This window comes from Salvelinus sp. IW2-2015, linkage group LG35, assembly GCF_002910315.2.
Source record: "Salvelinus sp. IW2-2015 linkage group LG35, ASM291031v2, whole genome shotgun sequence".
Lineage (NCBI taxonomy): Eukaryota > Metazoa > Chordata > Actinopteri > Salmoniformes > Salmonidae > Salvelinus > Salvelinus sp. IW2-2015.
Window position 1 is genome coordinate 7,825,861 of NC_036874.1, and position 26,056 is coordinate 7,851,916.

General features: G+C 41.7%; 1 pseudogene; it reads left to right on the forward strand.

The window, feature by feature from the left end:
- Positions 1–5,810: 5,810 nt before the first annotated feature.
- Positions 5,811–25,952, forward strand: LOC111958811 (hepatocyte nuclear factor 6-like; annotated as a pseudogene).
- The last annotated feature ends 104 nt before the right edge of the window (positions 25,953–26,056 follow it).

Here is a 26,056-nt window from a genome sequence, read left to right on the forward strand (position 1 = left end):
ACATTTCTAGAAGTGTTCAAAAGCCTTTGTCCACTCTGCACTTCCATTTCCACCTATCTAGGAATTGTGATGACCGTGCCTCGAGGCGACAGAGACACCTTGAGGAGCGCCCACCTTTAAATCCGATGCTCCATGACTTCAACCATGACCCCTAGCTGGGGGGATCCCTCAGGCGAGATTTAAACGAGCTCCCCCAGGTCCGCTGCGGGTCCTCTCACACCATTACGTTTACAAGAGATGAATAGACTTTTATTTAGCAGTTGGTTAAATATACTCATTCGACTATAGAGAGACGATTTGGGTAAATGGCTACACATTTGGGTGAATGCACTGACTGTAGGCTATGCGTAAATATTGAGACTAAAGGAAATGGGTGATTATGGAGGGGCTGTGACAGAATGTTGAGGTCTGCACGAACATTATTCTGCCCCCGAAAAAACGCGCGCGCCATACACATTTTTGGATAAAATACATTTCAATGCTCGTTTTAATGTGCATTAAAGCATTTCAGTTGATCATTAGACTTTTCTAGAAATAGTATCTCTGACATTGTCCAATTATTTGTTCTATCTTTTGCTATTATGGAGGACGGAAGGCAAGAAAAGCATACAATATCAGGATATTGATCCACGCCCATCACTGCAGAAAAAAAGTCGGTTCAGGGGGCTACACAATTCAGACTGGACACCGCGATCGATAAGATACTCTATCAGCCGTTTCCATGGAAACTCGCAGAGCAAGGACAGAGGCTGCCATGTATTTATTTACACCTGCCTATTTCATATACCTATGGTGATAATGAAAGTGTCCAGGAAATTAATGCAACGATGTTGGAATTTATATATATTCCACTTTTAAATAAATTATACAATGTGTAATAACTTTGAGTAGGCCTAAATAAAAAAAAATGTAATGGGACAGATATTTAACAATAGGGGTTTCATGTGGCAATAGAAAAAAAAGAAAATACATTAAATTATTTCAGAAAAGCTAATAATGTTGAAATCAGCAGTTGTTTCCTGACATTGGAGAGGGCTTCTTCCGTTGTTGACCTCAATTTGGAGGTCGAGCAAGCATGATCAATGTGCTGGCCATTAGCTCACCATGAGCAAATGTAGGGGCAAGGCCAGAGAGTAGAGAGAAATTGGATGAGAGAGAGAGGGAGTGGTTGAGGGATTGCCTACGCTTTCCTCTTGGTCAGCACTGAAGATCACAACGCTGCACCAGAGCCAGACAGAATGTCAAGAGAACTTGACACCAGACATACTCTTGTCTGTCTGCAGTGTGCATTGAACTTATCACACTTTAAACAAGGGACTCATTGGCTCCTGGTGCTCCACTGGTCCGCCCTAAGTGGGGGGGATGGATATCATGATCTGGCCTGTGTTGATCATGTGTTGTTGTATTGATRGGCAATCGAAYCTACTGCTGAAAATGCAGGAGGAGAAYGGAATTGGTTGTGGGGACTTGCTACAGTGGATCTGGTGTACAATGCTGCGGTCATGGACATTGAGTCGTAGGAAACAGTGGTTATGGAAAACCATGTACTGTATATTGAGTGCCTTTTTAAAGATTTTCCTTCAATCTAGTTTGGTTTAAGTTCATGCAGCTTTCCGCTAACAAAAATGTAATCAAATTAAATCACATGCAAATTCCTAAATGATTATGTATTTCCTGACACTATTACATGATCTATTTCAGTGAAAACAACTACAATGTAACATTATAGGCTACATTTGTATTGTACAGTGCCAGGTAGTCAAGTAGTGGGTCAGAGTGCACCCTTGCAGTGTATTGCTGAGATGGAGGGAGGGAGCAGGGTAGGAGAGGCTGTTCCTGTTTTGTAAGCTGTGACATAGTGGTGTTGATGAACACGTGGCTCTGCAGAGTTGTTCAGGGGCTACTGGCCACTGCCTTGACCTTTGACCCAGGCCTTCATTGTGGGGGTCGGGTTCTCGACTCCTCGTACCTCCCATCCCAACACCTCAGTTCAGCCCCTCAAGCCTCCTCTCCTCCGCTACACCTTATTCCGATCAATGACAGTTTCATGTGGCTTCTCAGGCCTGCAGTGACGTGTGTCCTATTGATTTATCGACATTACTCCAGGCAACCAGACCCAAAAGCTTTCTCTCAGTAGGCAGCCAGACTCCAGCTCAGTAGAGCTACCACCCCCTGTACAGGATGGGCCCATGCCAAGTCATCGAACTGGAAACAGCACTGGTCGTAAGAGCATCACATTAGCAGCAGACACATCCAAATGGAATGTGTCGCTTAGCCAATGCCTTCTCCAGAGCTCCTCCATCCATTCTGTATCATCCACCATTCTATCCTCAACTGGACATTGAACAGGGACAATGGGAGCCGCACTCTCACACAAACACATACTGTCTCACCAGTTTCCAGAGGCGGCGACTCAGTTTTATGGTTAAAAGGTTATTTTCTCTTCTCTTGTCATGCCCATGCTTCATCCTTGTGGCTGTTGCTCTCATCTGCCTCTCCTGTGGGCCCCCACCCCCTCAGGCTCTATGGTGTCCAGTGAAAGGCCGGGGAGTGGGGTGCAGCTGGACACTCCCTGTGGCCTGGCCTCTGAGGGGGAGGGGTTCACCATTAGCATGGCCCACTGGCAGCTGGCTCAAAAGGAAGGGATTGGAGATCAGTGACCTGTCCACAGTGTCCAGCTGGGGGGTCATTTCACGGCCCACCTCCGGCCACGCGCTGGACAGCCATCTGTGTGTATTAGGCATCCTCTTATCGGGATGACCAACAAAAGTTACGAAAGCTGTTTGCCTAATCTGTGGAGAACCTCCAAAAGATGGCTACTGCCACAGCTGCCTCGGTGTGTGCATCTGCAGTCTAATAAAATGCTTTGGTGCTTTCAGTATTACAACTATTACTGTGCTCCATCTGCACCTAATGACTGTGAATACTCTGTCCTATGAAGATAGTTTCTGTTTGTCACACATGTATTCCACATGTAAGACATAGATATGATCAGAACCATATTAAAATGTTCAACATCGGCTGCAGTGATTTTAGGGTGAAATCTCTGAATCGTGAAATCATTTGTACAGGGATGGAAAAAATGGTGTTCCTCTTTTTAGTGTGGAAGACAATGGAGGTAAATCAGCACAGATGGACTACCAGATCTACTTTACTCTCCCCATTCAGTTTGATGGCTCTGATCAGGGAACAGATTAGCACTGGTTTGTTACCCCTCCTCCCTATCCTCCTCCTCCTACTCCTCTGCCCTCCCCCCAACCTTTCATCATCCTCTCCTTCTCTGCCCTTCTGTCTTAAACTGTTTAAGGTGATCGAATTTTGCCCATCCTCCCAGTATGGTCGGAGGGGATCAAAGGTGACTGACCCTTGCCTGATTATAAAGGTTGGGGACCTTCATGATAAACAGGGATCCTGCTAAACAGATCTGGATTGCTAGATAGCACTAGCTATATGCCTAAAGCTTCACCTTTATTTCCGAATCCAATATCCTATTAGCATTTATTAATTCTGCTTTATTGATGTGTTCATATCAGAGAGTTGTTTAATACGATTTCATGTATCGAACAGAATTTTTTTTATTTTTAAATTTGCTTTATTTGTCCCTTGAATGAAGGGACAGATACATAGATAAGCATCCTCGTTGAAGGCTGCTGGCAAGCAGAGCCATTTATTGTCCTGTAACAGGATATCCTCACAAATAGAGGTGTAGAAAAGTGAGAACTGCCTCGTCTCATTTGCCCATAATAAGGGGGGGAAGGGGATGAGCCGAGTTTGGCCGAGGAGTATCGATTAATTTCCCAATAGCCTCTGGTCCATGAGCCGTGAACCCTGGCCTCCGTTGCTAGGTGACCACACCATCCAAGATGGAGCACAAGATGATGAAGGGTGACAGCAGAGCTGAGGGTCACTGGGGCCAGTGGTCATTCTGAGCCCCTGTGGGAGGCTTCGGACATGCAGATAATGCAATGAAACAGGATATAGGCTATATGGGCTATAGAGGTATCCTGCAAAGCATGAATATGTGTTATAAGGCGTTTAATGCCTTAGATGTGAAATCTCCCAGTGATATTCACAGCTTTCTGTACATTAGGCTCAAATCAATTGAATACGCATTGCAGTGTTTATGCAGCATAGGTTTTCCACCCTGGTCTAATACCTTTGCAGAATGGGTTAGGGTACATCAATACAACATGGACTCCCCCCTCTCAAGTAGATGCTTCCAGTTTTCTGAATCAGACATGAATGTGTACATGAATGCGCAGGTTGTTTGTAAACAAGGATATTGCATAAACATGGCTGAGGCAGGTTTGATACCTACCCATTGCCTGGATTCTGTTGATCAGCCATTTACCTGGAAACTGTTGATATAAGAATAATTCCGCAAATGTACAAGCAACCAGAAGGTAGCTATTTACTGAACATTTAGTCATGTTCTCTTCAGCCTTTTAAGGTTTCAAACATGCATGTTTCAAATACAATGTAAGTGCATTTCTATCCAGACTTAACAGTGGCCACTGTTTATTAGAAATGCACTCAAAATGTATAAACATTATGGGGACATTATTAGGCTTCAATTTACTTTGTGGTGTTTCTAAACCAATGTAATAAGAATCACCCTCCACCCACATAACACAACAATCTGAAGTGGCAATTTACAATACCTAAATTCTCTTCTAAAATGGTCCAAAAATGTATAAGACGAGACCCTTATGACAGGTAATTTAATCATTTAAAACTCTAAGCTCTAAAATACATTGTCCGGTATAAATATATGTTACCCCAACTAATAATATAGTTATTATCTTGACTCAATGATAATAAAATATTTACAATAGATTCACAACACATTGTCAGTAATAATTCATACAATAGGTACCATTGCAGCCTTTTTTCTTATTGATTGCACATCGTAAGAGGGTAAAATGATACGGAGGGGAAAAAAGGGAAACATTTCAACTCACAGACAGATGTAAAAGGATCTACACCATTCTGGTCTCGGCAGTGAAGTTACCAGAAGGCAAAACCACATTGGGTTAAGGTCAGGGGGATAAGCCCATACTGTCAGCCATAAAAGGCCACCTTGTATTGTAGAGTTGCCAATGTAGCATTGCCTCCTCCCTGCATGAATCCTTTCCCTTTATCTTCTGCCATGTCTCTCATGTGAGCCTCAGTAGTTGCAGAGACATGTTTTATTTCTGTGTTTGAGTCCATATCCTGAGGACGGTTTGGAAGTTTATCTTTCTATTAATAATATTGGGGGGTGGGAATGTGGTTATGCATTTGCTTTGGTAGAAGGCAGGATGTTCTTTCCTCTTTTTTAAAAGCCCTGAGCTGGATGAGTATATTTTCTCTTAAACATTTGTATGCCTTCTGAGACCAACCTTTTTCTGCCCTGAGGATTCTGTAGGCCTCCCTGCCCGAATAACTGAAACAACACTACAGTACTAGCCTACAAAAAAGGAAGAATATGGGCAGTTAAGAGCTACAGTATGGACATCCAAATGTGAAGTTCACTGACAGGGAAGAGAAAAAAGAAAGAGTGAGAAAGAAAAGTCAGCCTTTCACTCTGTGTAATTAGATTGATGTGACAAATTTGCCCCAAACATTTGGAAAATGATAATTTATTACAATTACCACAGAGAGCCCCTGTAGCAAGAGTGCTTGAACTCTGTGTGTTTGTGTGTGTGTGTTTGGCTGGGGAGAGTGAGGGGGGTGTTTGAGATAGTATCAATCGCCAGGCCAGGCCATTGAATGTATTGATTAGTTACCTTTCTTATTAACATGCTGATTAAAGAGAGAAGGGAGAGAACCGGTAGGCAGGAGAGAGACGCACATATGCAGCTGGGACACAGAAGAGCCCTGCCGCAAGCAGGGAGACAGAGCTCAGGCAGAGGATGCAGAACGGATTAAAAAACAGGACAAGGAACAGAAAGCAGGGGATAATTTGAGGAGAGGAGAGCTCCGGAGCAGGCTGCGGCTGCGGAACGGAGGATGGGAGAGGAGGGGAAAATGGATGCAGGTGCTGACCTGACAGGCAAACAGACGAGAGAGATGCTGACGGCTTGAAACCCTAAACAGCACCGACTGGACAACACTGCGCTAACCCGCAAAGACTCATACACTCTTGGCTGTAAGAGACACACACTCTCATGCTGACAGGCCAAGGCAAGCATTATSATGATAGAAAATAGAACAGTARGTATGATGTTAATCTATWTGTAAATGTTTCATAAGTGGTATCTCTAATGCACAGTGGCAAATGGTCATACATTGTTAAGCAGTTATGATTAGGGAATTCATAAGATGGTTATGGATATTTCTGAGAAATGGGTTTTTATTCCAAGCGGGACTGAAAGGTGTGGAGGGCATGCAAGGAGGGAGATGATAGAACGGCAGGGTTTGTTTGTGTGTGTGTGTGTGTGCGGGGGGAGAGAGAGAGCATGAGAGAGAGACAGAGAGAGAATTGAATTGAGAGAGAGAGAGGCAGTCAGAGAGAGAGAGCATGAGAGAGAGGGACAGAGAGAGAAGCGAGAGGGATAGAGAGAGAAGAGAGAGGGATAGAGAGAGAGAGGAGAAGCGAGAGAAGGAGGGGGGTCAGGAAGAAAGAGGGGGAGAGGGGGTGTTCATGTGAGTTTGCTTTGGAATCAAATCTGTTTAACTATAGGTAGAATAGAAAATAAAATAGAATATGCAAGATCCAAAAGATATCGCATCAACATAGTCGTAGGTATCCCAAGACAACCAAAAGGCATTAGCCGCAATAGGTTGCAATAAAGCAATCAGAATATTTTCGGATATTCTATTAGATTTGTTGTAGAAGAATCATAAATAGGTATTTTTTGAATAATTTCAGTAGGTACCATGCATGGATTCTTTAAAACTATATTCTGGGATTTGAAAAAGAAACAAAATGGGGTCCCTGACACTTGTTTTGGTATATAGCTGAGGGATGGGGCTAGGGAAATGTAACCCCTCTCAAATTCAAACAGCGCTCAAGACACAAGAACTGTGACAGAGTGGGATTATGGGCTTTCCATGCTGACATCATAAATTGGTTTACAGACAAATAATAATAGATAATAGACAAATAAGAAAGACAGTTCCAAACCTCTCTGCCAATAACAGCTAGTTTTCAGTTTTCCCCTCCCCACTCAGACCACTACCAGACAGTCCTAGCTAAATTCTTGCTTGAGAAATAGTTTTTTGCTAAAAAGCGTTGCCCATTTCAATATATTACAGTAAGGTACTTCATTGTTACTCAGAATTTTTTTGAGATTGATACGAAAACGGCTGCAATGGGCCTTTAAGCTCATTAAATGACTGGTGAACAGCTTCCCAAATCCCAGACTGTGGCTTTAAAGTTATGCAACAAAAAGATGCCTCTAAATATTTTATTGACCAGGAGGAATAAGGTGAGATTGTAACCATGACCTAAAGGCAATATTTATATCACATTACCTTTGACAAGAGACAATTTTCTTTATACAACTTTGGGGTTTTAGTTACACAAGACCAATTTGGCTGTGTTTAATGCTACTGCACTCAAATGTTCCTGTAGGCCTATGTTGCCATCTGCAAAAACTGCACAAGGAAAGTCCGTTGTTGAGTAGCCTAATTCTAACGTTCAAACTTTACAGAACTCCTACAAAGTTAATGTAAGATGTGTACCAGAGCCTATGGAGTAAAACAAAGGGCAACTATATCGACCCTTCTAACCCGTCGAGCAGAATGTTGCATATTAAAACGTTTTTCCCTCTTTCGGGAAGCAAACATTAGCAATACGATAATGTCATTAACATAAAGAACGATTCCTGTAATTATTCTAATTATAACAGCCATGTGATTTTTAGGTCTACATTTGTAAATATGCAAGATGCCTATATTGATTAGGCTAAACATCAACAAATATGCACACACGCACGAGCACACACATACACACACACACTGAACACTTAGCCTACACTGAACTAAGCTAAAACAACTCTAAAATGTTGTTTTATCGAAGACCCTCATGTTGATAACATTTATGCCATCATTTTAGCCAACAGCTGCACCTGGCTGCACACGTGTGTCTTAATCTGAAAACTCGATGCATCGAAAAGTCGATACTCTTCAATTGTTAGCCTAGGCTAGGGCAAAAACTATCTGCGATGTATTATAATATATTGTTTTAATTGAATTGAGACCAGTGTGAAGAAGTACAGTAATTTAGGCTAATTGTTTATCTTATTGGGCGTTTGAATCTAAATGTTTTTTAATTGTTTGACAGGTTACAAATAACCTACGTGCAACATATTCTATTGCCTATAGGCCGTCCAAGTTTAATATTAAACGGTCAAATAATTCAAAACTAAAGTCAAATGACTAGAAAATTGTGTAAGCCATAAAAGCATAAGTGCACAAAGTAGTTCTGACCCTGACATTTAGGATATCATTAATGGCATTGGTAGGCTAATGACTGAATAAAGTTCATGTAAGATATGCTGCTATACTTTTAGAATAAAAAAAAAATATTAGGACACAAAAATATTAATTTCTAAATGGGTAAGTATCCTATATTCGCGCTCTTTTGGCACCTAAGTGAACCCCTGGGCTACATGTTGAGCTTCTGTTGACGTCAACCTGTCATTCAACGCAGTTGATATGTCTTTTGGATCTCATCAAAATATTGGATCAAAATTGGATCGCAAATATGAGTTTGCTTTCCAAGATGACACATTTATTAGGGAAGTATGGGTTTTATTGACACGACCTCAGCAAACATAGGCATAATGCACGGTTAACGACGTTTCAAACACAATGCGTTTGATTGAATTCTAAAGTATGCGTTATCCACAACTAAAAGTACATACACAATTGATTATCAAGTTATATGTCTATCGGATTTATTGACTCACTCAAGTATTGACTCACTAAAAACACCTCTATTGTCTTATGTTGTAAGTTACACGAATATGATGCAGACTTTCCATTGATGAATAGATCAATAGCCTAGAATTTTATTTTCTGATGTTAGAAATCTAATCAAGTCAAATGAATTCAATTATTGATTATTCTCTTGCATCAAGCGTCATGGTAGTAATTGATTTATTGATTGGCTGATGGGTGTGTTTTCGTTTTAAGAATTAATATATAGGCATAATGAAATAAAAACAATAAAATGAAACATCATACAGTTTCGGGGAGAAAAAGACCAAGAAAATATATATACTTTAGAGACAAATTAGTCTTTTCTTAGTATTACTTTTAAAAATGTTGCATGAGGTAGGCCTAATCATTTGATGAATAATTTGATTAGATAATTGCTTTCAAATTATTCTGCGGTTTAAAAAACACTCAGCACCATGGTTACAATGAAGGCTATTTATTAATACCTTTTTAGTCAGCTATCTTTATTTACATTTTCTCTTGAAACTGACAAACAAATTGCACACCAATACAAATAAATATATAGATATTTCCAATTTCCAAGTTGGCCTATCACCTCTATAGCCTAACTTTTGCCTATTTATGGCATTAGCCGTTTATACTTTTCCAATAGGCCTATAGTCTACCATTTATAGGCCAAATGCACCACCATGTGTGACAAAATATAAGATAATTTATGATATAGTTGGAATAAACATAATGTTAAAGGAACAGATAGCTTACAATATGTTACGCAAATCCCAAACTCAACCTCAAATGCCATCCATACACCTCTACGTCACCGCACAATGCCTACTCAGACCAACAAACTGGCGACATTCTCTTGATTTAAAGACAACTATTGAAACTATTTCAACTTTTGACATGCTCTGGCCTATTTCAAGTAACAGACATGTTAATGACCTTATATAAAGTGGAAATGCTGAAGTTCGTGTAACTGGGATTGGTGTAATGAAAATGATATTTTAGTAAGAGAATAGACAAAAGGACAAATATTTTTTGTGCCTATCAAAATATATATCCAATGGACTGAACAATGAACGTTTGGAATAGCTTTTACAATGCAAAAATGTCAAGATCTTTCAGTTTATTAGCGTATGGTTTGTTAACTCATTAAAATAAAAGTTAGTGTGTCCTATGCATATGGTGAGATAGGCCTACATAAGCCTATACTGACACAACGAAATTGGAAAGTAACTTCTGGATGCAAGGTTTTGTTGAACAATCACAAGCTGTTACAGGAGAGCACGTAACGTTTGTATGGTTTGGTTACATTTACGAATAAACACAAAGTAGGGCATGCATAAATAATGAGGAAATAAATACAGTTCATAATACAGAGTAAAACGTTAATAAATGTAATAACCTCGAATGTGTTCCTTTTTATGTTTCTCTTGCAGAATAGGCCTAACCGAATGTTTAGTGATCGGCAGAAGTATAGTGCAAGGCCTTGTGTTTTATTCTTGTTTTATGGTTTGCCTATTAGGTACTCGACTCAACTAGTCTATTCAGTACATACATATTGTAAATGATGTTTTCTCAATAAAAAAAGGGAATCTGATAACTCTGAGACAATATGCCTACAGATCACATGTTCAGCCTTAATATTTTCACACATAACATCTTCACTGTGCGTGTACGAAACTTGAGGTTAGCTTAAAAGTAAATATGGAAATGTAAGCCGTACGTGTGTGTACATGTGTGTGTGATATTTCATCTTCATGCACTTGGCCTATAGCTTACTTTTCTATCCTAATCTTCAACGGATTCGAGGAAAAGTTAGTCTGGTAAGGAGTCTTTGCTTAATGGTTAAAGCAGAGGAAACAGACATGGTCTCAAAGCCCTGTCCCTTATGGGCTAGAAGGAAAACAACCAAGGCACTGGACACGGTTTCGCTTTCAGGTTTCATGTGTTCCATCATTTGCGCAGAAAAATTCCTCTGTTTTCAAGTGAAATCATGCCGGATTTAATAATGCATGAGGGTTCTCAAGATGAAAGCACCCTCAAATAAGATCATAATGCTACAATCCCCAAGACTCATATCAAACTCAGTAGGCTATTGTGTAATATAGAAGCATATAGGCCTATGCTTCAAACAATTATTTGAAAACATTTGCCAGATATGTTGACTAGCCTACATTAGGAAATAGAAATAAATCCTAAAGATAACGGAAACTCTTCACGGGTAGGACTATGTGTTTTCCTGTAGGCTATGCATCACATAGTCCTTTCTAAAAAATAAAAAAAATGCAAAGCAAAAACGGATTTGTATGAAGGTCTAGAGCGATTTGATGCTAGTGCTAAGATTGAAAATGAATTTACAGATGTAGATGACCAAGGGAGTTGTGGCCTACTTTTCCTTCCTCGCAGATTTCATGCGTCCATTGAGGAACTGTTCTCCTTTAGTGGGGCTGAAAAAGGTCAACTTGAAATCTCTGATACAATGACAATGTATAGGCTTATGATAAGAGTAAGCATTTGTTTTTTTAATATGTATCTGTGCCTCAACATAGCCTGATTAAACTAATCAGATCTTTGCGTCAGGTACGATATTTGATATTTTAATGTTCAACAAATATAATACAGTGACATCTTTTTAATCCTCACGTTTATTCTTGTCATCATGATGCTTGTCATTGTTGGTATTATAATGGCAATAGCCATATGTAGCCGGCAATAGGCCTGTGTAGCCTACAATCGGCCTATAACATAATATATTGTCTTAGATAAATGGCTAAATGTTGTATTATTGTGTGCTATTTGAGGTGAAAGTGGCATCCAGTTTGGTAGGCCTTCAAAGCAAGAGCTCCGTCTGTGAAACCTATAGGCTATGTAATTATTATGCTAATAAAATGTAGGTAAGGGAAGTGGATAGATTTTGAGAAAAATCTATGAATTAAGCATTTTATGTGAGCAGTAGCCTTTACAAAATCATTAAAGATGACAGCAGGGTTGCGTTTTAGCACGATAGCAGCATAGGTCAAAAACAAAACAATGTCCATATGACGATATATAGGCTATTGATTTGCTTTTTGGCAGAGATAAATAACCCGGACAGTCTCTTTTTGATTTCGTCGAGAATAGCCTGGTGTTGTTTTTGTATAATCTTAATCAATGTACTGATTTGACAAAAATAAAAACAGTAGCCTACTGTTTGTCTTTCTGTCAATTACATATATTGTTAATACGGATTTGACGCGAATTTGAGGACCACATACTCCAGGCCAGCGTCTGAGTGCTGAAGCTCGGGTGTCAGCATGCCTTCTCGAGTTTTCCAGCCACAGAAGGTGAACTTTCACCTCGACCTCCTAAAAGACCTTTTTATTTTCGCTCTGTAGCTGCTGACCATTTTACCTCCAGCTACTTGCTATCCATACATGTATCTCACCATCCAGGCTTTTTCGGCGCGGATCGATAGGGCAGCATCTGCTCCAGGAAGGCATCGGTCCCACCGCTCACGGAATTTTTTCGAACGCCAGAATTGCTCATCTCTGAAAATTAAACTGACAGTTAGATATGATTAGTATGCCTAGTATCAACCACATCTCCTTCTCTCAACTCCCAAATCTCTCTATCTGACACACACACGCACGCACGCACGCACGCACGCACGCACGCACGCACGCACACACACACACACACACACACACACACACACACACACACACACACACACACACACACACACACACACACACACACACACACACACACACACACACACAACACACACACACACACACACCACAACAAGTGACTCACCAAATATGTGCTGTGTTAAATGAAAAGCCAGAGCAATATCTGCTATAGGTCGAGTATCTTATGTAAAAAGGTCGCATTTAAACGAATGGCCTCATTGATTTTGTTTAGAACTACAGATTGAAGTGCGCAGTCTGGTGTCAATGGGCCTGCTCAGCCGTGGTTTGAGTGCTGATTAAGAGGTTCCCTAAATGAATCAGTTACAAGCGTGTCACTTGACAACGTTTATGTGTAAGAGGTTGGATTTACATTTCCCACAAATCTCCAAAATAAGATAAAAAAAGAAGCTTTAAAGCAGGAGGACATTATAATATAATTCAAATGAGCCCTATGGAGAGATACCGATTTAAGTATTCCAAAATGGGTGGTGAGAGTCTACACCATGTAGTCAATATAAATAGTTTTTCAATAGTCAATAAGACTGTAATGCGATTCTTATAATTGCATATTCATGACTAATAACATTTGTTATTATTAATAGACCACTGTTCCTAATAATAATAGTAACAGGGTAATATTATAATAATCACACAATAACAAGAATACAACCACCACTACTACTACTAGTAATAATAATAATAAAAAAGGAAAATATGGACAAAATACTATTGTTTACAGTTAAATCTGCAGTCCGGCATCAGGCTAAAGATAATAATAGGTTTGTGTAGCATGGATGGACACAAAAGCACAACACAGTAGGTTATCTCAGTGAGCTACAGTAGCCTAACCGTTGCAGTCCAGGATCAGGTGAATTAAATAGCTGAGCCATGGACAGGGTGTTGGCATAATTCATAAACTCTGCATGCTATTAGATAAAAAGGCTTAACTTTGGGGTTGTGAGAAAGGGTTCGTCTTCACCTAGTTGGTAAAACCCTGCCCCCTCCCTGGAGACGTTGGCCGAAGAGAAAGGGTTAATTGGAGTTGGAATTTCATTGCACATCTGTCAGATTTTTAAGACTGTGACGTAGCCTACTGAAAGGAGCGAGTGTGAGCGGGGGGAGGAAGAGAAGCGAAAGAGTTGGTGGGGATGAAATCGATGAAGTAGCAGGCTGAGGGAAGAGGAGGAGGAAAATCTCACGAGATAATGAAAGAAAAAGAGGAGAGCTGCTAGGTAGAGAAGAGCAAGGCTACATATGGACGTTTGACTTAAAAAAAAGACCAAAGGACAGGGAAAGGACGTATACCTAACCGCCAATTGTTTGGCCTCTTGTTTTATTGTATGTAGCATCCCTCGGTGCATCTGACCAATTGTGTGAATCTGCGCGGACAGGCTGGAAGACAAGAGACAAGCGACACAATCGGAGAGATGCAGAGGACCGACAACAGACGCGGATGCGCTCATATAACAGAATAAGGTAAGAATAATACAATTAAGAGGCCACATATCTGTTCGTTTTTGGTGTCGTTATATCTCAAAACAACTTAAATGCTCAGACATTTCCTAAATAGAACATATGACCACCATTCGTTGTCCGAATTGTGTTGAGAAATATGCAAACATGACGCACGTTAATGTCCAAAGAATCGTGTGCGCGCTCATCGAGTATTTAGAACTTTGCTTGAGAGGCAATAATGTGATTTGTAAGAGTGGATTTGCCTGTGACGACATCGCGATGTCATTTTTTTGTGTTACACATGCATTGATCGGCTCTCGTAGGAATGAAACAATTACACTTAATGTTTGAAATGCTTGTGACTGTGGTTATAGTCTACAATAGCCTAGACGTCACTATTGCATGAGCAGGCTATAACTAAAATACAGACGAGTAAACATTTGATCTCCCGCAGGCAAAAGAGCGACGATTCTGCGGAGGAACACAGTTGAGCCCCAAAGAAAGGATGAGAAGAGTGTTGTAGCACAAATCCAAATAATGTGATAGTTCATCTTACTGAAGCTGCTTCACACTTGATTTCCTGGAGTTTGAAGGAGTTTAAAGAGACTACTTAAGTTGTTATCAGATAATTAATTGGACAGTATAGAAGCACATAAATCAATCCATTCAGAAATCAATAAATCCATAGTATTGTGCAACAGGAGAAGGACCATCCAGACTGCTAGTCTACTGTTAAACAACAACTAGGCTACTGAAACAACACCATCAAGATAGAAAAAAAGGGAAATTCACTAAATTCAAAATGGATGGAAGCCTAGGGGAGATGTCTGTCCAAATCCACTCTGAGCTCCACAATCAGGATGGCAGAGCGATGCTGCATTCACGGGACCTTTCAGCTGCTTTCCCCAGGCCCTCCCTTGGGGGGCACTCCATGTCCCTGGAGCCTGAGCACCGACCTCCAGGTTTCGACCACTCCATGTCAGCSCTGGGCTATGGAGGAGATGCTCCATCTAGCTGTGGCAGCACGTACACCACACTAACCCCCCTGCAGCCRTTCGATGACAAATTTCACCACCACCATCACCACCACCATCCCTGCCTGCCGGTCAGCAATGTCATCGGGAGCTTTACTCTCATGCGTGAGGACAGAGGCRTGGGTGGCAACTTCTACAACCCTTACGGCAAAGATCTGGGGATGACACAGAGCCTTTCGCCACCTTCTACAGGCTCTGGCTTGGGGACACCCATGCARGGRTACGGGASKCTGGGAAACAGCCCCAACGGCAATGGTGGCCAGATGCTTCCAAGTGGTTACGAGGTCCATGGGGGCAACATCTTCTGCAGGACGGCYGACTTRGGCAGGGAGATGTCCCCTCCAGGGCTGGGCGGCGACTCGTCGGTCAGCCATCAGCTGAACAAGATGGAGGCTCACCAACACGCMCCCAGCCACKATCCTCACATCTACAGCCAGCACTARCAACACCACCACCCCAGCCAACAGTCCTCAAAGGCCGGGGAGCTCCCCCACTCCTCGTCCTCTTRGCCCAGCAMTGAGGGCATGCTGCCCAGCTCCCAGGGTGGTGGAGGTGGAGGGGCTGGAGAGGAGATCGACACCAGGGACGTGGCCCAGAGGATCATCACTGAGCTGAAGAGGTACAGCATCCCCCAGGCCATCTTTGCAGAGAGGGTGCTGTGTAGGTCACAGGGCACTCTGTCTGACCTCCTGAGAAACCCCAAGCCCTGGGGCAAGCTCAAGTCTGGCCGCGAGACCTTCAAGAGGATGTCCCGCTGGCTGCAGGAGCCAGAGTTTCAAAGGATGGCCTCACTGCGGCTGGAGGGTAAGATCGTTTTCCATTTCTCTCCACCTCTCCATGTTTTTCTCCAAAAATCCAACACGATCTGTATGCTGCTCAGAGGAATGAAAAACTAGTTGTGCCTTTCCTATGTTCCTAAAGGATAGATTTGAATGATAGGTCCATAGTTTGTACGGTCATGCCTTTCACATTTTAGGCCTCTCACAAAATACATGTTACAAAGCATTCAAGGAGCAGGGTAGACAATGTATTGTGATCTAGTTAAACCTTCAGAATGGACATTTTCCCTTCTTAAATGAACCATGGAGATCATAATTACAAGGATTATTGTTGGTGAAACCTGCCATAAAACCGCCATAATATACTATTTGTTTGTGCATGCCTGAAGTTAAGAGTTGGGGAGATAGTTAGGAAATGTTGTTTCTGTTGTGTAAACATACACCTGTGCTTTCACCCACACTTCATATGAAATCCCCATATCTTAGAAAAATAAAATGAATATTTGTGAAATGGGAGTACAAGATAAAACAACATTATGAAAAAAAACATGTATTTTTAAAAGGCAGGACATGATTTGGTTGGCATTTGATATTCTTTGCGGATATGCACTGAAGAAGATAACACAATATACAGCGCTGTGTTACAGTGTTGTCACTCCATAGAGACTGAGAACCCATCTGATACACGAAGCACAGAAAGAGATCCAAGTGAACACAGTAATATGATATGGGCTGAGAGGAGTGTGCATATGTCGGCAGGGGTCTGTGAGCTGTGTAAGCAAGCACAGTTGATCACAGCTTTTCACTATCTGTCAGCAGCCTAACTGATTAAGCCCAAAAGCACAATAGGGCTCATAAGTAATGATTGTGCACTCTTGCAATCCTCTTACAATTATTGATCTTTGATTGTGTAGCTCTCTGAACACATGTGTACATCCTCAGTTTGACAAAATTTTACACTAATCATACTCAACCCAGTTAAAAGTGATGAATTATCTTGTTTAGATTTGCAGAGTTTCTGTTATGTGACAGCTTTGTTGTCTACAGTATATCTTCAATGCATCCAATCTTTACTTGAAGCAGTGTTATTGTGCAAGGAGGACATGTTTTCCCCCTGCCACTGAGGTGTTGTGCCATCTGTAAACAATATACTTTTTTTCATTTTGTGGAAACACCACCTTTTTATGATAGATGACCCAACAATTTGGATTATCTTGCGGTATTCTTGTTATTTTACCTCAACGGTCATAGATTTTTTTTGCACGACTCACTGCTCAAAATTCAAGGAGCAGATCAATCCTAGTCATAAAAAATTAAGGAGCTTACATGGGGGATGTATTGCAAGCGTACTAACATTTGACAATGTTTCTCCCCCACACAGTCTGAACTTGCATATTTAGTTATTAGCAAAGGCACAATTTGGACAGCTCTGCACTTTTCTACATAACCTACTTTCTGAGGGGGTTGTTTTTCCCTTCCCAGCCAACCCCCTTTTGTTTAATTACAAGTCTCTATTGATTTCCATGGGAAAGAGCAGCACGCCATGCCCACACATACCTCGACCGCATCGGCAGATCGAGACAGGAATTAGAATGCACAGTGCCCTGTGCTCCCTAGTCTGAAGATAGCTCAAGTGTTCTTTGCTTCACGCCTCAAGTTTTAAGATGATCCACCTTAATGCAGCACTCCCTTTAAATACCCACCAGCTCCTTCAGCATCTCAGTGTCTCAGCCAGCTCTCCATGTTTATTGTTATCATGCCAGTTATCTTCCCTCGACATAATGTTTTATTATGCAAAGCTTTAGGATAAATGGTGGACCTGATTATGTAATGTCATCGTCTTTTAATATTTCTCTTTATGTGGAGACATTCTGAAGCGCTTACATGGAGAAGGTCATTTTACTTTCTCCTGTTTAGAGGTTATGCTCTCTGGATTACTGCACTGTATATTAGATGCATCTTCAGGCCAACCTCTGGCTGTGGAGGAGGCAATCAGGCTTTAGTCAGAGAAGAAGGCAGGGTGCAGCTAAAGACCACGCAGTGGTGCTTGAACACTTTAAGTCGCGAGGGATCAGGGAACCTAACTTTAAAGATGATGGCTGAAGCCCTTGACTGAAGGTCTAAATGAATAAGAAAGGTCAATGCGGTTTATGTCTCAGGTCCAGTGGCTGCGCCATCCCCCAGTAATGAAAGCCATGAAGCCAATCCACTGTATGTACGCTACTATATTCAGTTCAGTTATCCTAGCTCAAAGGTCACAAGGGAAACATTTGCATATCAAAAATGAGTAACATTCCAGTATGGTTTTAACAGCCCAGTCTCCCAAACAAACAATGTTGTTTTTATTGGGTTGTTGCAGCTCCCCATTCTGGCGCTGAAGGGGTTAACTAGCCTCTATGGGTCGAGGAGTCTGAGCTGCACAGATTTAATCAATAATTTCTATCAGCCCCTGGCCCAAGAAATCAGCAGGGGGTGGGCTGGGGCTGGAGGGGGGACAGGGAGGGGGTCGGCTAGGAGGGGGTGGAGGTTCAGACGCCGGGGGGTAGGGAAAGGGCTTTCGATCACGTTTCAGCAACACGAGACAAGGGCATACATCATGATCAGGGGCTGTTCCCACGATCATAAGAAGCCTATAGGGGAATATTTATGTCTCCAGGAGTAGCCCCAGTGCCAGGGATTTATAGCATGGTAATTGCAAGCCTTTTACACATGATTACAGCATAAGGAAGCATTTACTTAATGGTCTGCGTTATGATCGCCAGTGAGGGAGGGAGAAAAGGATAGGATGGAGGGGCAGAGGAAAAAAGGAGGTGTAGGACACCCTGACTCCTCCAACAACCCATAATTCCACAGTACAAGCAAACTAACCACAACTTTCATGTCATTGCTTTCATTACAATGTGTTTCTGAGCACAGGACAGTATGGGTTCTATAGCTGCAGTCTTCGTATTGACATGGTAGGAATGTATAATGCCAGTAAAACATGTAGCAGTTGGGAAAACCTATTTATTTTAGTTGTGGTAATATTGACATGTTTCTGAATTTTCAGTCCGTTCAGATTTTAATGAGACATGGTTCGATAATTCTCAGAAATGTAAATGAGCTGTAGATGCCTGAAAGCTAACAGGCCCTGTAATCTCAAATTGACAAGAGGTTAGACATCTCCGAGTCTAACATTTCCTTCAGATAATGATTCAGAGTAAATATACAGTGGGAATTACAGCACAGTGTATTAAGGCACAACATCCACATTTGCTAAACTAGACCTCAGCTATAGGCTAGTGAATTTGAAATGTCGTCGTTATTATGGCACTGCTAATAAATGTCCTAATGATAAAATATGTATAAATTGTCTTTGAATTGCCGGTTATCATTTGCACTACTGTGGGTTTACAGCAAATATTAGGCCTATCAACCCTCAGTGTGTGAGATGATTTTCAATGGGGAGATATACAGTAAGCCAATCTATCTATTGAACATCTCAGCGCCTTTTTTTGAGACTGGGGGCAGCCTCGCTGTGTGTGTGTGTGTGTGTGTGGTGTGTCACTGCTTACGCTTTAAAAAGCCCTTCACCATCAGCAAAAAAGCAATACAACCACACACTGCTGATTGAGACGTCTTAAAAGTGTGCATTTAGGTAATTACAAGAGTCACCCAAATATGTTTTAGTCCACTTAGGGCTTCTGAACACTCGGAGCAGTGCAGACTCTGCTTGTTTCAAGCCTCTCTGACGTAACCTATTTAATAGAAAATAAATGACTTCTCCCTACAGTGATTATCACTCACTCTCTCCGCCTCATGTAAATGACTTTTATGAGAAACGAATGATGTTGGAGTGTCCACTAAGACAAGTCAGCGGGGAAGAGGAGGGAAAAGGAGGAAGAATGAAGGGGGGGGGGCTGTCTTAATTTATGAAGACAACAGTGGGTGTAGTGTTTCCAGTACATACAGTATCTATTGTAGGCCTCCTTGTATATGTGGTCAAATGTTTAGTTGTGGGCAGAGTAGCCCATACACCTTGTATTGTCTAATCCTCATATGGATGCACTGCAGACACAGCCCATAGCCTATACCGTTTTCTCTCAACACTCTAATTAGGCTACATGTAAACATTGAACAATATACCATTTTAAGTGGGTCATTTCAAATGACTGAATTTTCTCTCAGAGACATTATGTTATTTTTCCTTACGAGGACTGCACTGGCTGCTGTATACTATGGTCCAGGACTGCACTGGCTGCTGTATACTATGGTCCAGGACTGCACTGGCTGCTGTATACTATGGTCAGGACTGCACTGGTGCTGTATACTATGGTCCAGGACTGCACTGGCTGCTGTATACTATGGTCCAGGACTGCAACTGGCTGCTGTATACTATGGTCCAGGACTGCACTGGCTGCTGTATACTATGGTCCGGGACTGCACTGGCTGCTGTATACTATGGTCCAGGACTGCACTGGCTGCTGTATACTATGGTCCAGGACTGCACTGGCTGCTGTATACTATGGTACCAGGACTCAACTGCTGCTGTATACTATGGTCCAGGACTGCAATTGTGAATAGCCTATGGAGCATTAACACTTTTCACTCTCCTGTGAATGATGCACAGACTTGCACATTAGTCATTTACCATCCTAATGCAAAAAGCCTTTAGGGACTTTACTGCAAAAATTGCTTGCAGGCTACTTATAGTCTACATTTGGATCCTATTTGGTTGGCATGGCAAATTTTACCGACCTCAAGTTGGCCTCTCTTTTTTGCCTTGGAAAACGTCTGTTATTCCTGTAGAATGACAGCCTCTGCCCCCATTGCTACATCTCCGTCCTCTGTCCTGGATAAGTGTAAACGGAAAACAACAACTTGGAATTTAGTCAAACTGAAATTCGAAATGAAAGCGAAGCGAAATTGTAGCCGAGTCTTACCAGTAAATGTGTGAAAATGTTTAGGTAAAACTGTAACACTAATTATTAAACAAAACTTTGATAGTCAATAATAACAACAACATAAGCCAGAACTGCAGGTAGGCCGATTGAAGTAGCCAATGTTGTTATGCAGGAGGTAACATTTACATTTTATTTCATGCTCTATTCTAGTGTAGGCTAATTCTGAAAACTCCCCACTTGCTCATGTACTTGCTCTGTGTTAGCCTCATTTTCCCACCACACACAGGTCAGGTGTCACACAGGCGCACTGACTTGTCACAGGTCCGCACATGCCAACAGAAAACAGAGCAGCCTAACCTCAGTGACGTGTACACTGCATTTGCTTTTCGTGAACTAACACTCGCACTTTACTTTCCCCCGCTACTAGCACTGACTTTGCTGATAGCTACTATATTGAGGAACAATATACTTACTATGAGTGAGATATGTGGTTGTCTCACCTAGCTATCTGAAGATGAATGCACTAACTAATCTGGATAAGAGTGTCTGCTAAATTACTAAAATGTCAATGTAGACCTATTCAGTAAAAAATGAAATGCGGGCCTAGAAGAACTTGTTAATTTGTTATTTATCTGTAGCCTACTTTATGTTTTTTCTTTGCTGATGGGTGGTAATGTCCATGACAATAAATATTTTTAGGCCTAGTCTAGTTGTCTAGTCAGCATTTATCCAAGTTGAGTGGCCTACTTGCATGTAATAGTGTGACAGCCTAATGTCTAGATTTCTGGTGGATTAGGTTTACTTTACCAACTGTGCAGTGAAACAAGTTGCTGATTCATCTCTTTTAGCGAATCAAACTTGCTTAGCTAATCTGTTTTCCTTCAAGAAATCCCCTTTCTCTCAGCTAATCCATTTGTCCTAGTTAGCTAGCCAGTCTGTTTTAGCTAACCCATTTTTCTACTTCTTCTGCCTACAGCTTGCAAGCGGAAGGAGCAGGAGCAGAGTAAACTGGAGCGCAACCAGGGCCCCAAGCGCACCAGGCTGGTGTTCACYGACCTCCAGAGYCGTACCCTATTGGCCATCTTCCGGGAGAACCACCGGCCAGCCAAGGACCTCCAGGTCACCATCTCCCAGCAGCTGGGCCTGGAGCTCTCCACCGTCAGCAACTTCTTCATGAACGCCCGGCGCCGCAACGTCAACAAGTGGGCYGAAGAGGGCCGCCCCTCCTCCACAGGCTCCTCGGGCTCCAGCGTGTCCTCCTCCGCCGTGTCCTGCAGCACGGCCTGATGGGATAGAGGTGGGCTGGGTGGGCGTCGTGGCAGCAGAGGGCACATAGACTGGTCTAGGTAGAGATCAGGCGTAATAATGTACTCCTCATTATCAGAGGGAGTGATGGAGTTGGCGTAGTTTACTTTTTTATGAAGAATTATCACAGAGCATTTCAGACCAAAGTTGATCACTCCTTGATATTGAAGGGGTGATACCCAGAATAATATGAGAACTTGTATGAGACAAGTTCCTATAATTGGAATGGTCGTGGGTGAATAGTTTATTCAAATTTTAAGAGGGTAACAGTGAGCATCCTTGATTTCTATAATTTCATCACATTCAATTTTAATATGGTAGGTTATGAAATCAAATCTAATTTCATTTGCCACATGCTTTGTTAACAACAGGTGTAGACTAACAGTGAAATGCTTACTTACGGGTCCTTTTCCAACAATCCAGAGTTAAAGATGAAAAGTAAAAAATAAAAATAAAAATGACACAAGGAATAATATGGTTATGAGGCTATTAATAATCAGGAGGAGCCATACTTTTGTTTGCCCTTAGGGCTAATTTCATCTCCCTTACTAGAAACAGAAATCAAGAGGCATCGCTGCATTGCATAACACCCCTAATTCAAATTTTCACCACCCATTACATTGACAGATCTCCATCTTATGTCCTTTGTTTCTCTGAGTCAAGACAAAGGTCACAGAGAATAACATGGGGATTGTGACAAAATCATAGCTCCATCACGCTTTCTAAAGAATGAGGCATGTGTTCCCATTTAACACGGTTCGCTGGACTGCAGAACTCTTTGGATGATCAGGAGGTTATTTCTCTCTCTACGATTCTCCGTTTTCAATCATTACCTGTCACGAGAACCTTGACTTGTCTTTTACAGTTCTTGACAACGGTTCCAGCTTGACTGAATCACAGTTTTCAAGGAGCAACCTTGGTGTGTCTCACTTTAAATCGGGACAGAATCTGTAAACAAGGGCAGAATTTCAAGGGATGCCAAGTCAGAGACTTTTTGATGAAACCCTCCAGCTTTAGGACATTGCCTGACCTACCAAACAAAAGCTCTGTAGCCATTTTGACTCAACCAAAACACTTTGAACACGACGGACGCAAAGGAAAGAAGTACTTGTAACACAATGTATAGTAATGGTGTAGTATTTTTTCCACTCATGTTTCAAAACACTTAACTGAACAAACCTCGGCTCCATTGCAAATCTTTTTTTTACAGATGCCTAGAAAATGGAGGAATGTGATTCTTTCAGCCCTTTTGTACAGATTTCAAGCACATTGCTCTATTTATAGAAATCCAATGGAAGTATGAGTTGTTGTTCCAGTCCTACTACGTACACCAAGGTCATTTTAGTTCCTCAAGGAACGGTTTTAACATGCCTCTTTATAACCAGTTTCATTGGAGCAAGAATTTAAAATGCCATTGCTGAACTGATCAATGTATTTATTACTGCATTTSTGTATTTATTGTTTTTCTTTTGTTTTCTCTCTATTTATTTGGTTATTTATTTATGCTATCTATATACTGTAAGTATTTCTTTAATAATGCTTTGTATGTCTGTGTGAAACTGACTTTTTTTTCTGATGGGCACTTTTAGTTGTAGAATCCCATCYTAATACCAAAGATTAAGATTGTCCTCCCTGAATGTATGGCCTAAACCCCTTTCCTCTCCCCCCGACTCCCAGTGATGTTACGTATCTCTCTCTTTAAGGCCTTTGTTTTTTTTGATAGAATAATGGGGATTTCTTTACTATTGGCAAATGTCTCTGTGGTCAGGTCTTATGCCGAGGCTAAGCTTGTTTGAATGTTGTGGTAATGTGACATCTCATAGGTTCACAGGTTGCTTGTAAAATTGTGTTCAAACATCATTCAGCAGAGTGTCTGGAGTGTCCAGGGTTGCACTTACGGAGCATTTCAGGCTCTTAAGTGTGAATCCTTTGAGACCCCATGGAAACATGCATGCTGTGCATCTTCCTGGGGTTTGCATAGCAGTGACTCCCCTTGCTGCAMTGCACACACTCCTGTCTATGTCCTGCTCAATTTGATTTCACCATCCTCCAGACTCATCCCTTCTGCCAGTCTTCTCAGTTCCACAGGCTCRTCTAGCYTMTTCTCGMTTTTGCTTTGMCYGGTASTGGGGAGGGATAGCTTGTCCACCAGCTAYCGTGCGCRTCTCCTGTCTTTAACCTTGGGAGGGGCGTGTTGTCGGGGCCCCCTCACAGCGTGCACTTGAAAGARGGGCGGTCATGAAAGAGGCCATCGACTTTTGCAGACTTCAAAGGGAGCCTTTTTTATCCATCTCCTCTCTGCGTATCTGGTTTAAGGGTCCGCTCCTGGCCAGACCCGTGGGCTTAGGGGCATTCAAAGGGGGCGGGGAGATCAGAGAAGTGGCTGAATCACCCCTGAACAGGGTGCAATGTTTTGGGAGAGGGGGTGGAAGGGCACAATAGAGTAGAATTAAAGTTTAATGAGCAACAATTGTAAGCATGCTGGGACCAAGGGAGGGGGCCAGTCTGGTGCAGGGAACATGAAAACCCCTACCAGTTTTGATGTTCCTTTTTTTCTAGCTTGTCATATGGTGTTCTATCAAAGACAATAGGATAGGTCCCCATGACACCTTTTTTTTTTTTTTACACTGCCCATATTTTAGAATAGAGTCTGCCTTCAAATGGGAGAGACTTCTCAGTCATTGTCTGCTCTGTCTTAACTGAGGAGAGAACTCCCCTTTGTACGGAGAGTTGATAGAGTATTGCAGGTGGTCTGTCATCAGTTTACGCCTGTTGCACCCCCTAGCGGAGTGTAAAGAAATGTCTCTCTAGATTAAAGGGCGTCTTAGGCGAGGATGTTTTCAAGCTCTTCTGGGGCTTAAAAACACAGGTACATTATACACTAAAGTATAGCTGAATATGCATGGATACCCTCTGATATTGTTTTTGTACTATAAGTGGGGTTATCATTCCATCTTAATTAATACACCAGAAATCCAAAGATAGTGAAGTCCAGTGAGATGTGTTCAGTTACAGTATTTTTAGGTTCAGCATTTGTGGTTTGAACTGAGAGATTGACATGAAGTTGTGACTGTAGAGGAAGTATTTTGACTCCGTAACCCGTGTTCCATTTGTCCCCCTGTGTACATGAATACTTACCCATCTACCTCAACTGTGTGAGATGTTGTGTGGCAAAGAAGTTTCTTAACCAAAGATTCCATCCTTTCAGGGTGTCTGTCTATCTGTCTGTCCATCTGTCTCTCATGCTTTTTSAAAACCAAATGTGCTGGAATCAATCTGTTACAGGAGCAACCAAGCCCCATCCAGCCAATGCGTAGTCCACTGCACTACAGAAGTCATATTTACCAATAATCTGTATATAATCATTTTCAAGACCAAAAAAGTAGGTGACAATCCAAGCAAGGAGGATCTTGCTGTAATCAACGTTGCCTATTCCTTGTACCAAACTAGAARCATGTGACTTACTGTAACAGTTATGAAAGCCCAAGAATCAAGAGTTCAACCAAAAACAAAAGGTCAAGAGGAGACTAAAGCTATTTTTTCACATTTGTAAAACCATTACCCCTTTTCCAATATGTTAGTGTATTTGAAATACTGTTTGATCCCACTGTTGGAAGCAGGAATAAARGACTCCATTCAAAAGCTTTAACGAGGCCAAATTGAGGGAAATATTGTATTTGACATGGGTTTGTGTCTGGGTTCCTGAACTAGGACTCACCCACCATTCGTATCGTGCCATTCTCGTCCATGTGTTAGACTAACTAATGAATGTGGCTAACCAACCAAAGGCTTAAAACACAACACTTTACATGTCAATCATGGTGGGACATTTTGTAACAACAACTAAAGAGAATCCCTTTGAATACCTCATGTGAAATTGTTTGTTGTGATGTTGCACCAAAAAATTAAAATGACTCATTTGTAACCCAATTTAGTTTGTTGGTCTGCTGACTTCATTCACGCTGCATGGCAACACACAGGATGTAGGTCTACATACGCTGTGACTGAGGAAATGGAAATAAACACACATTGCA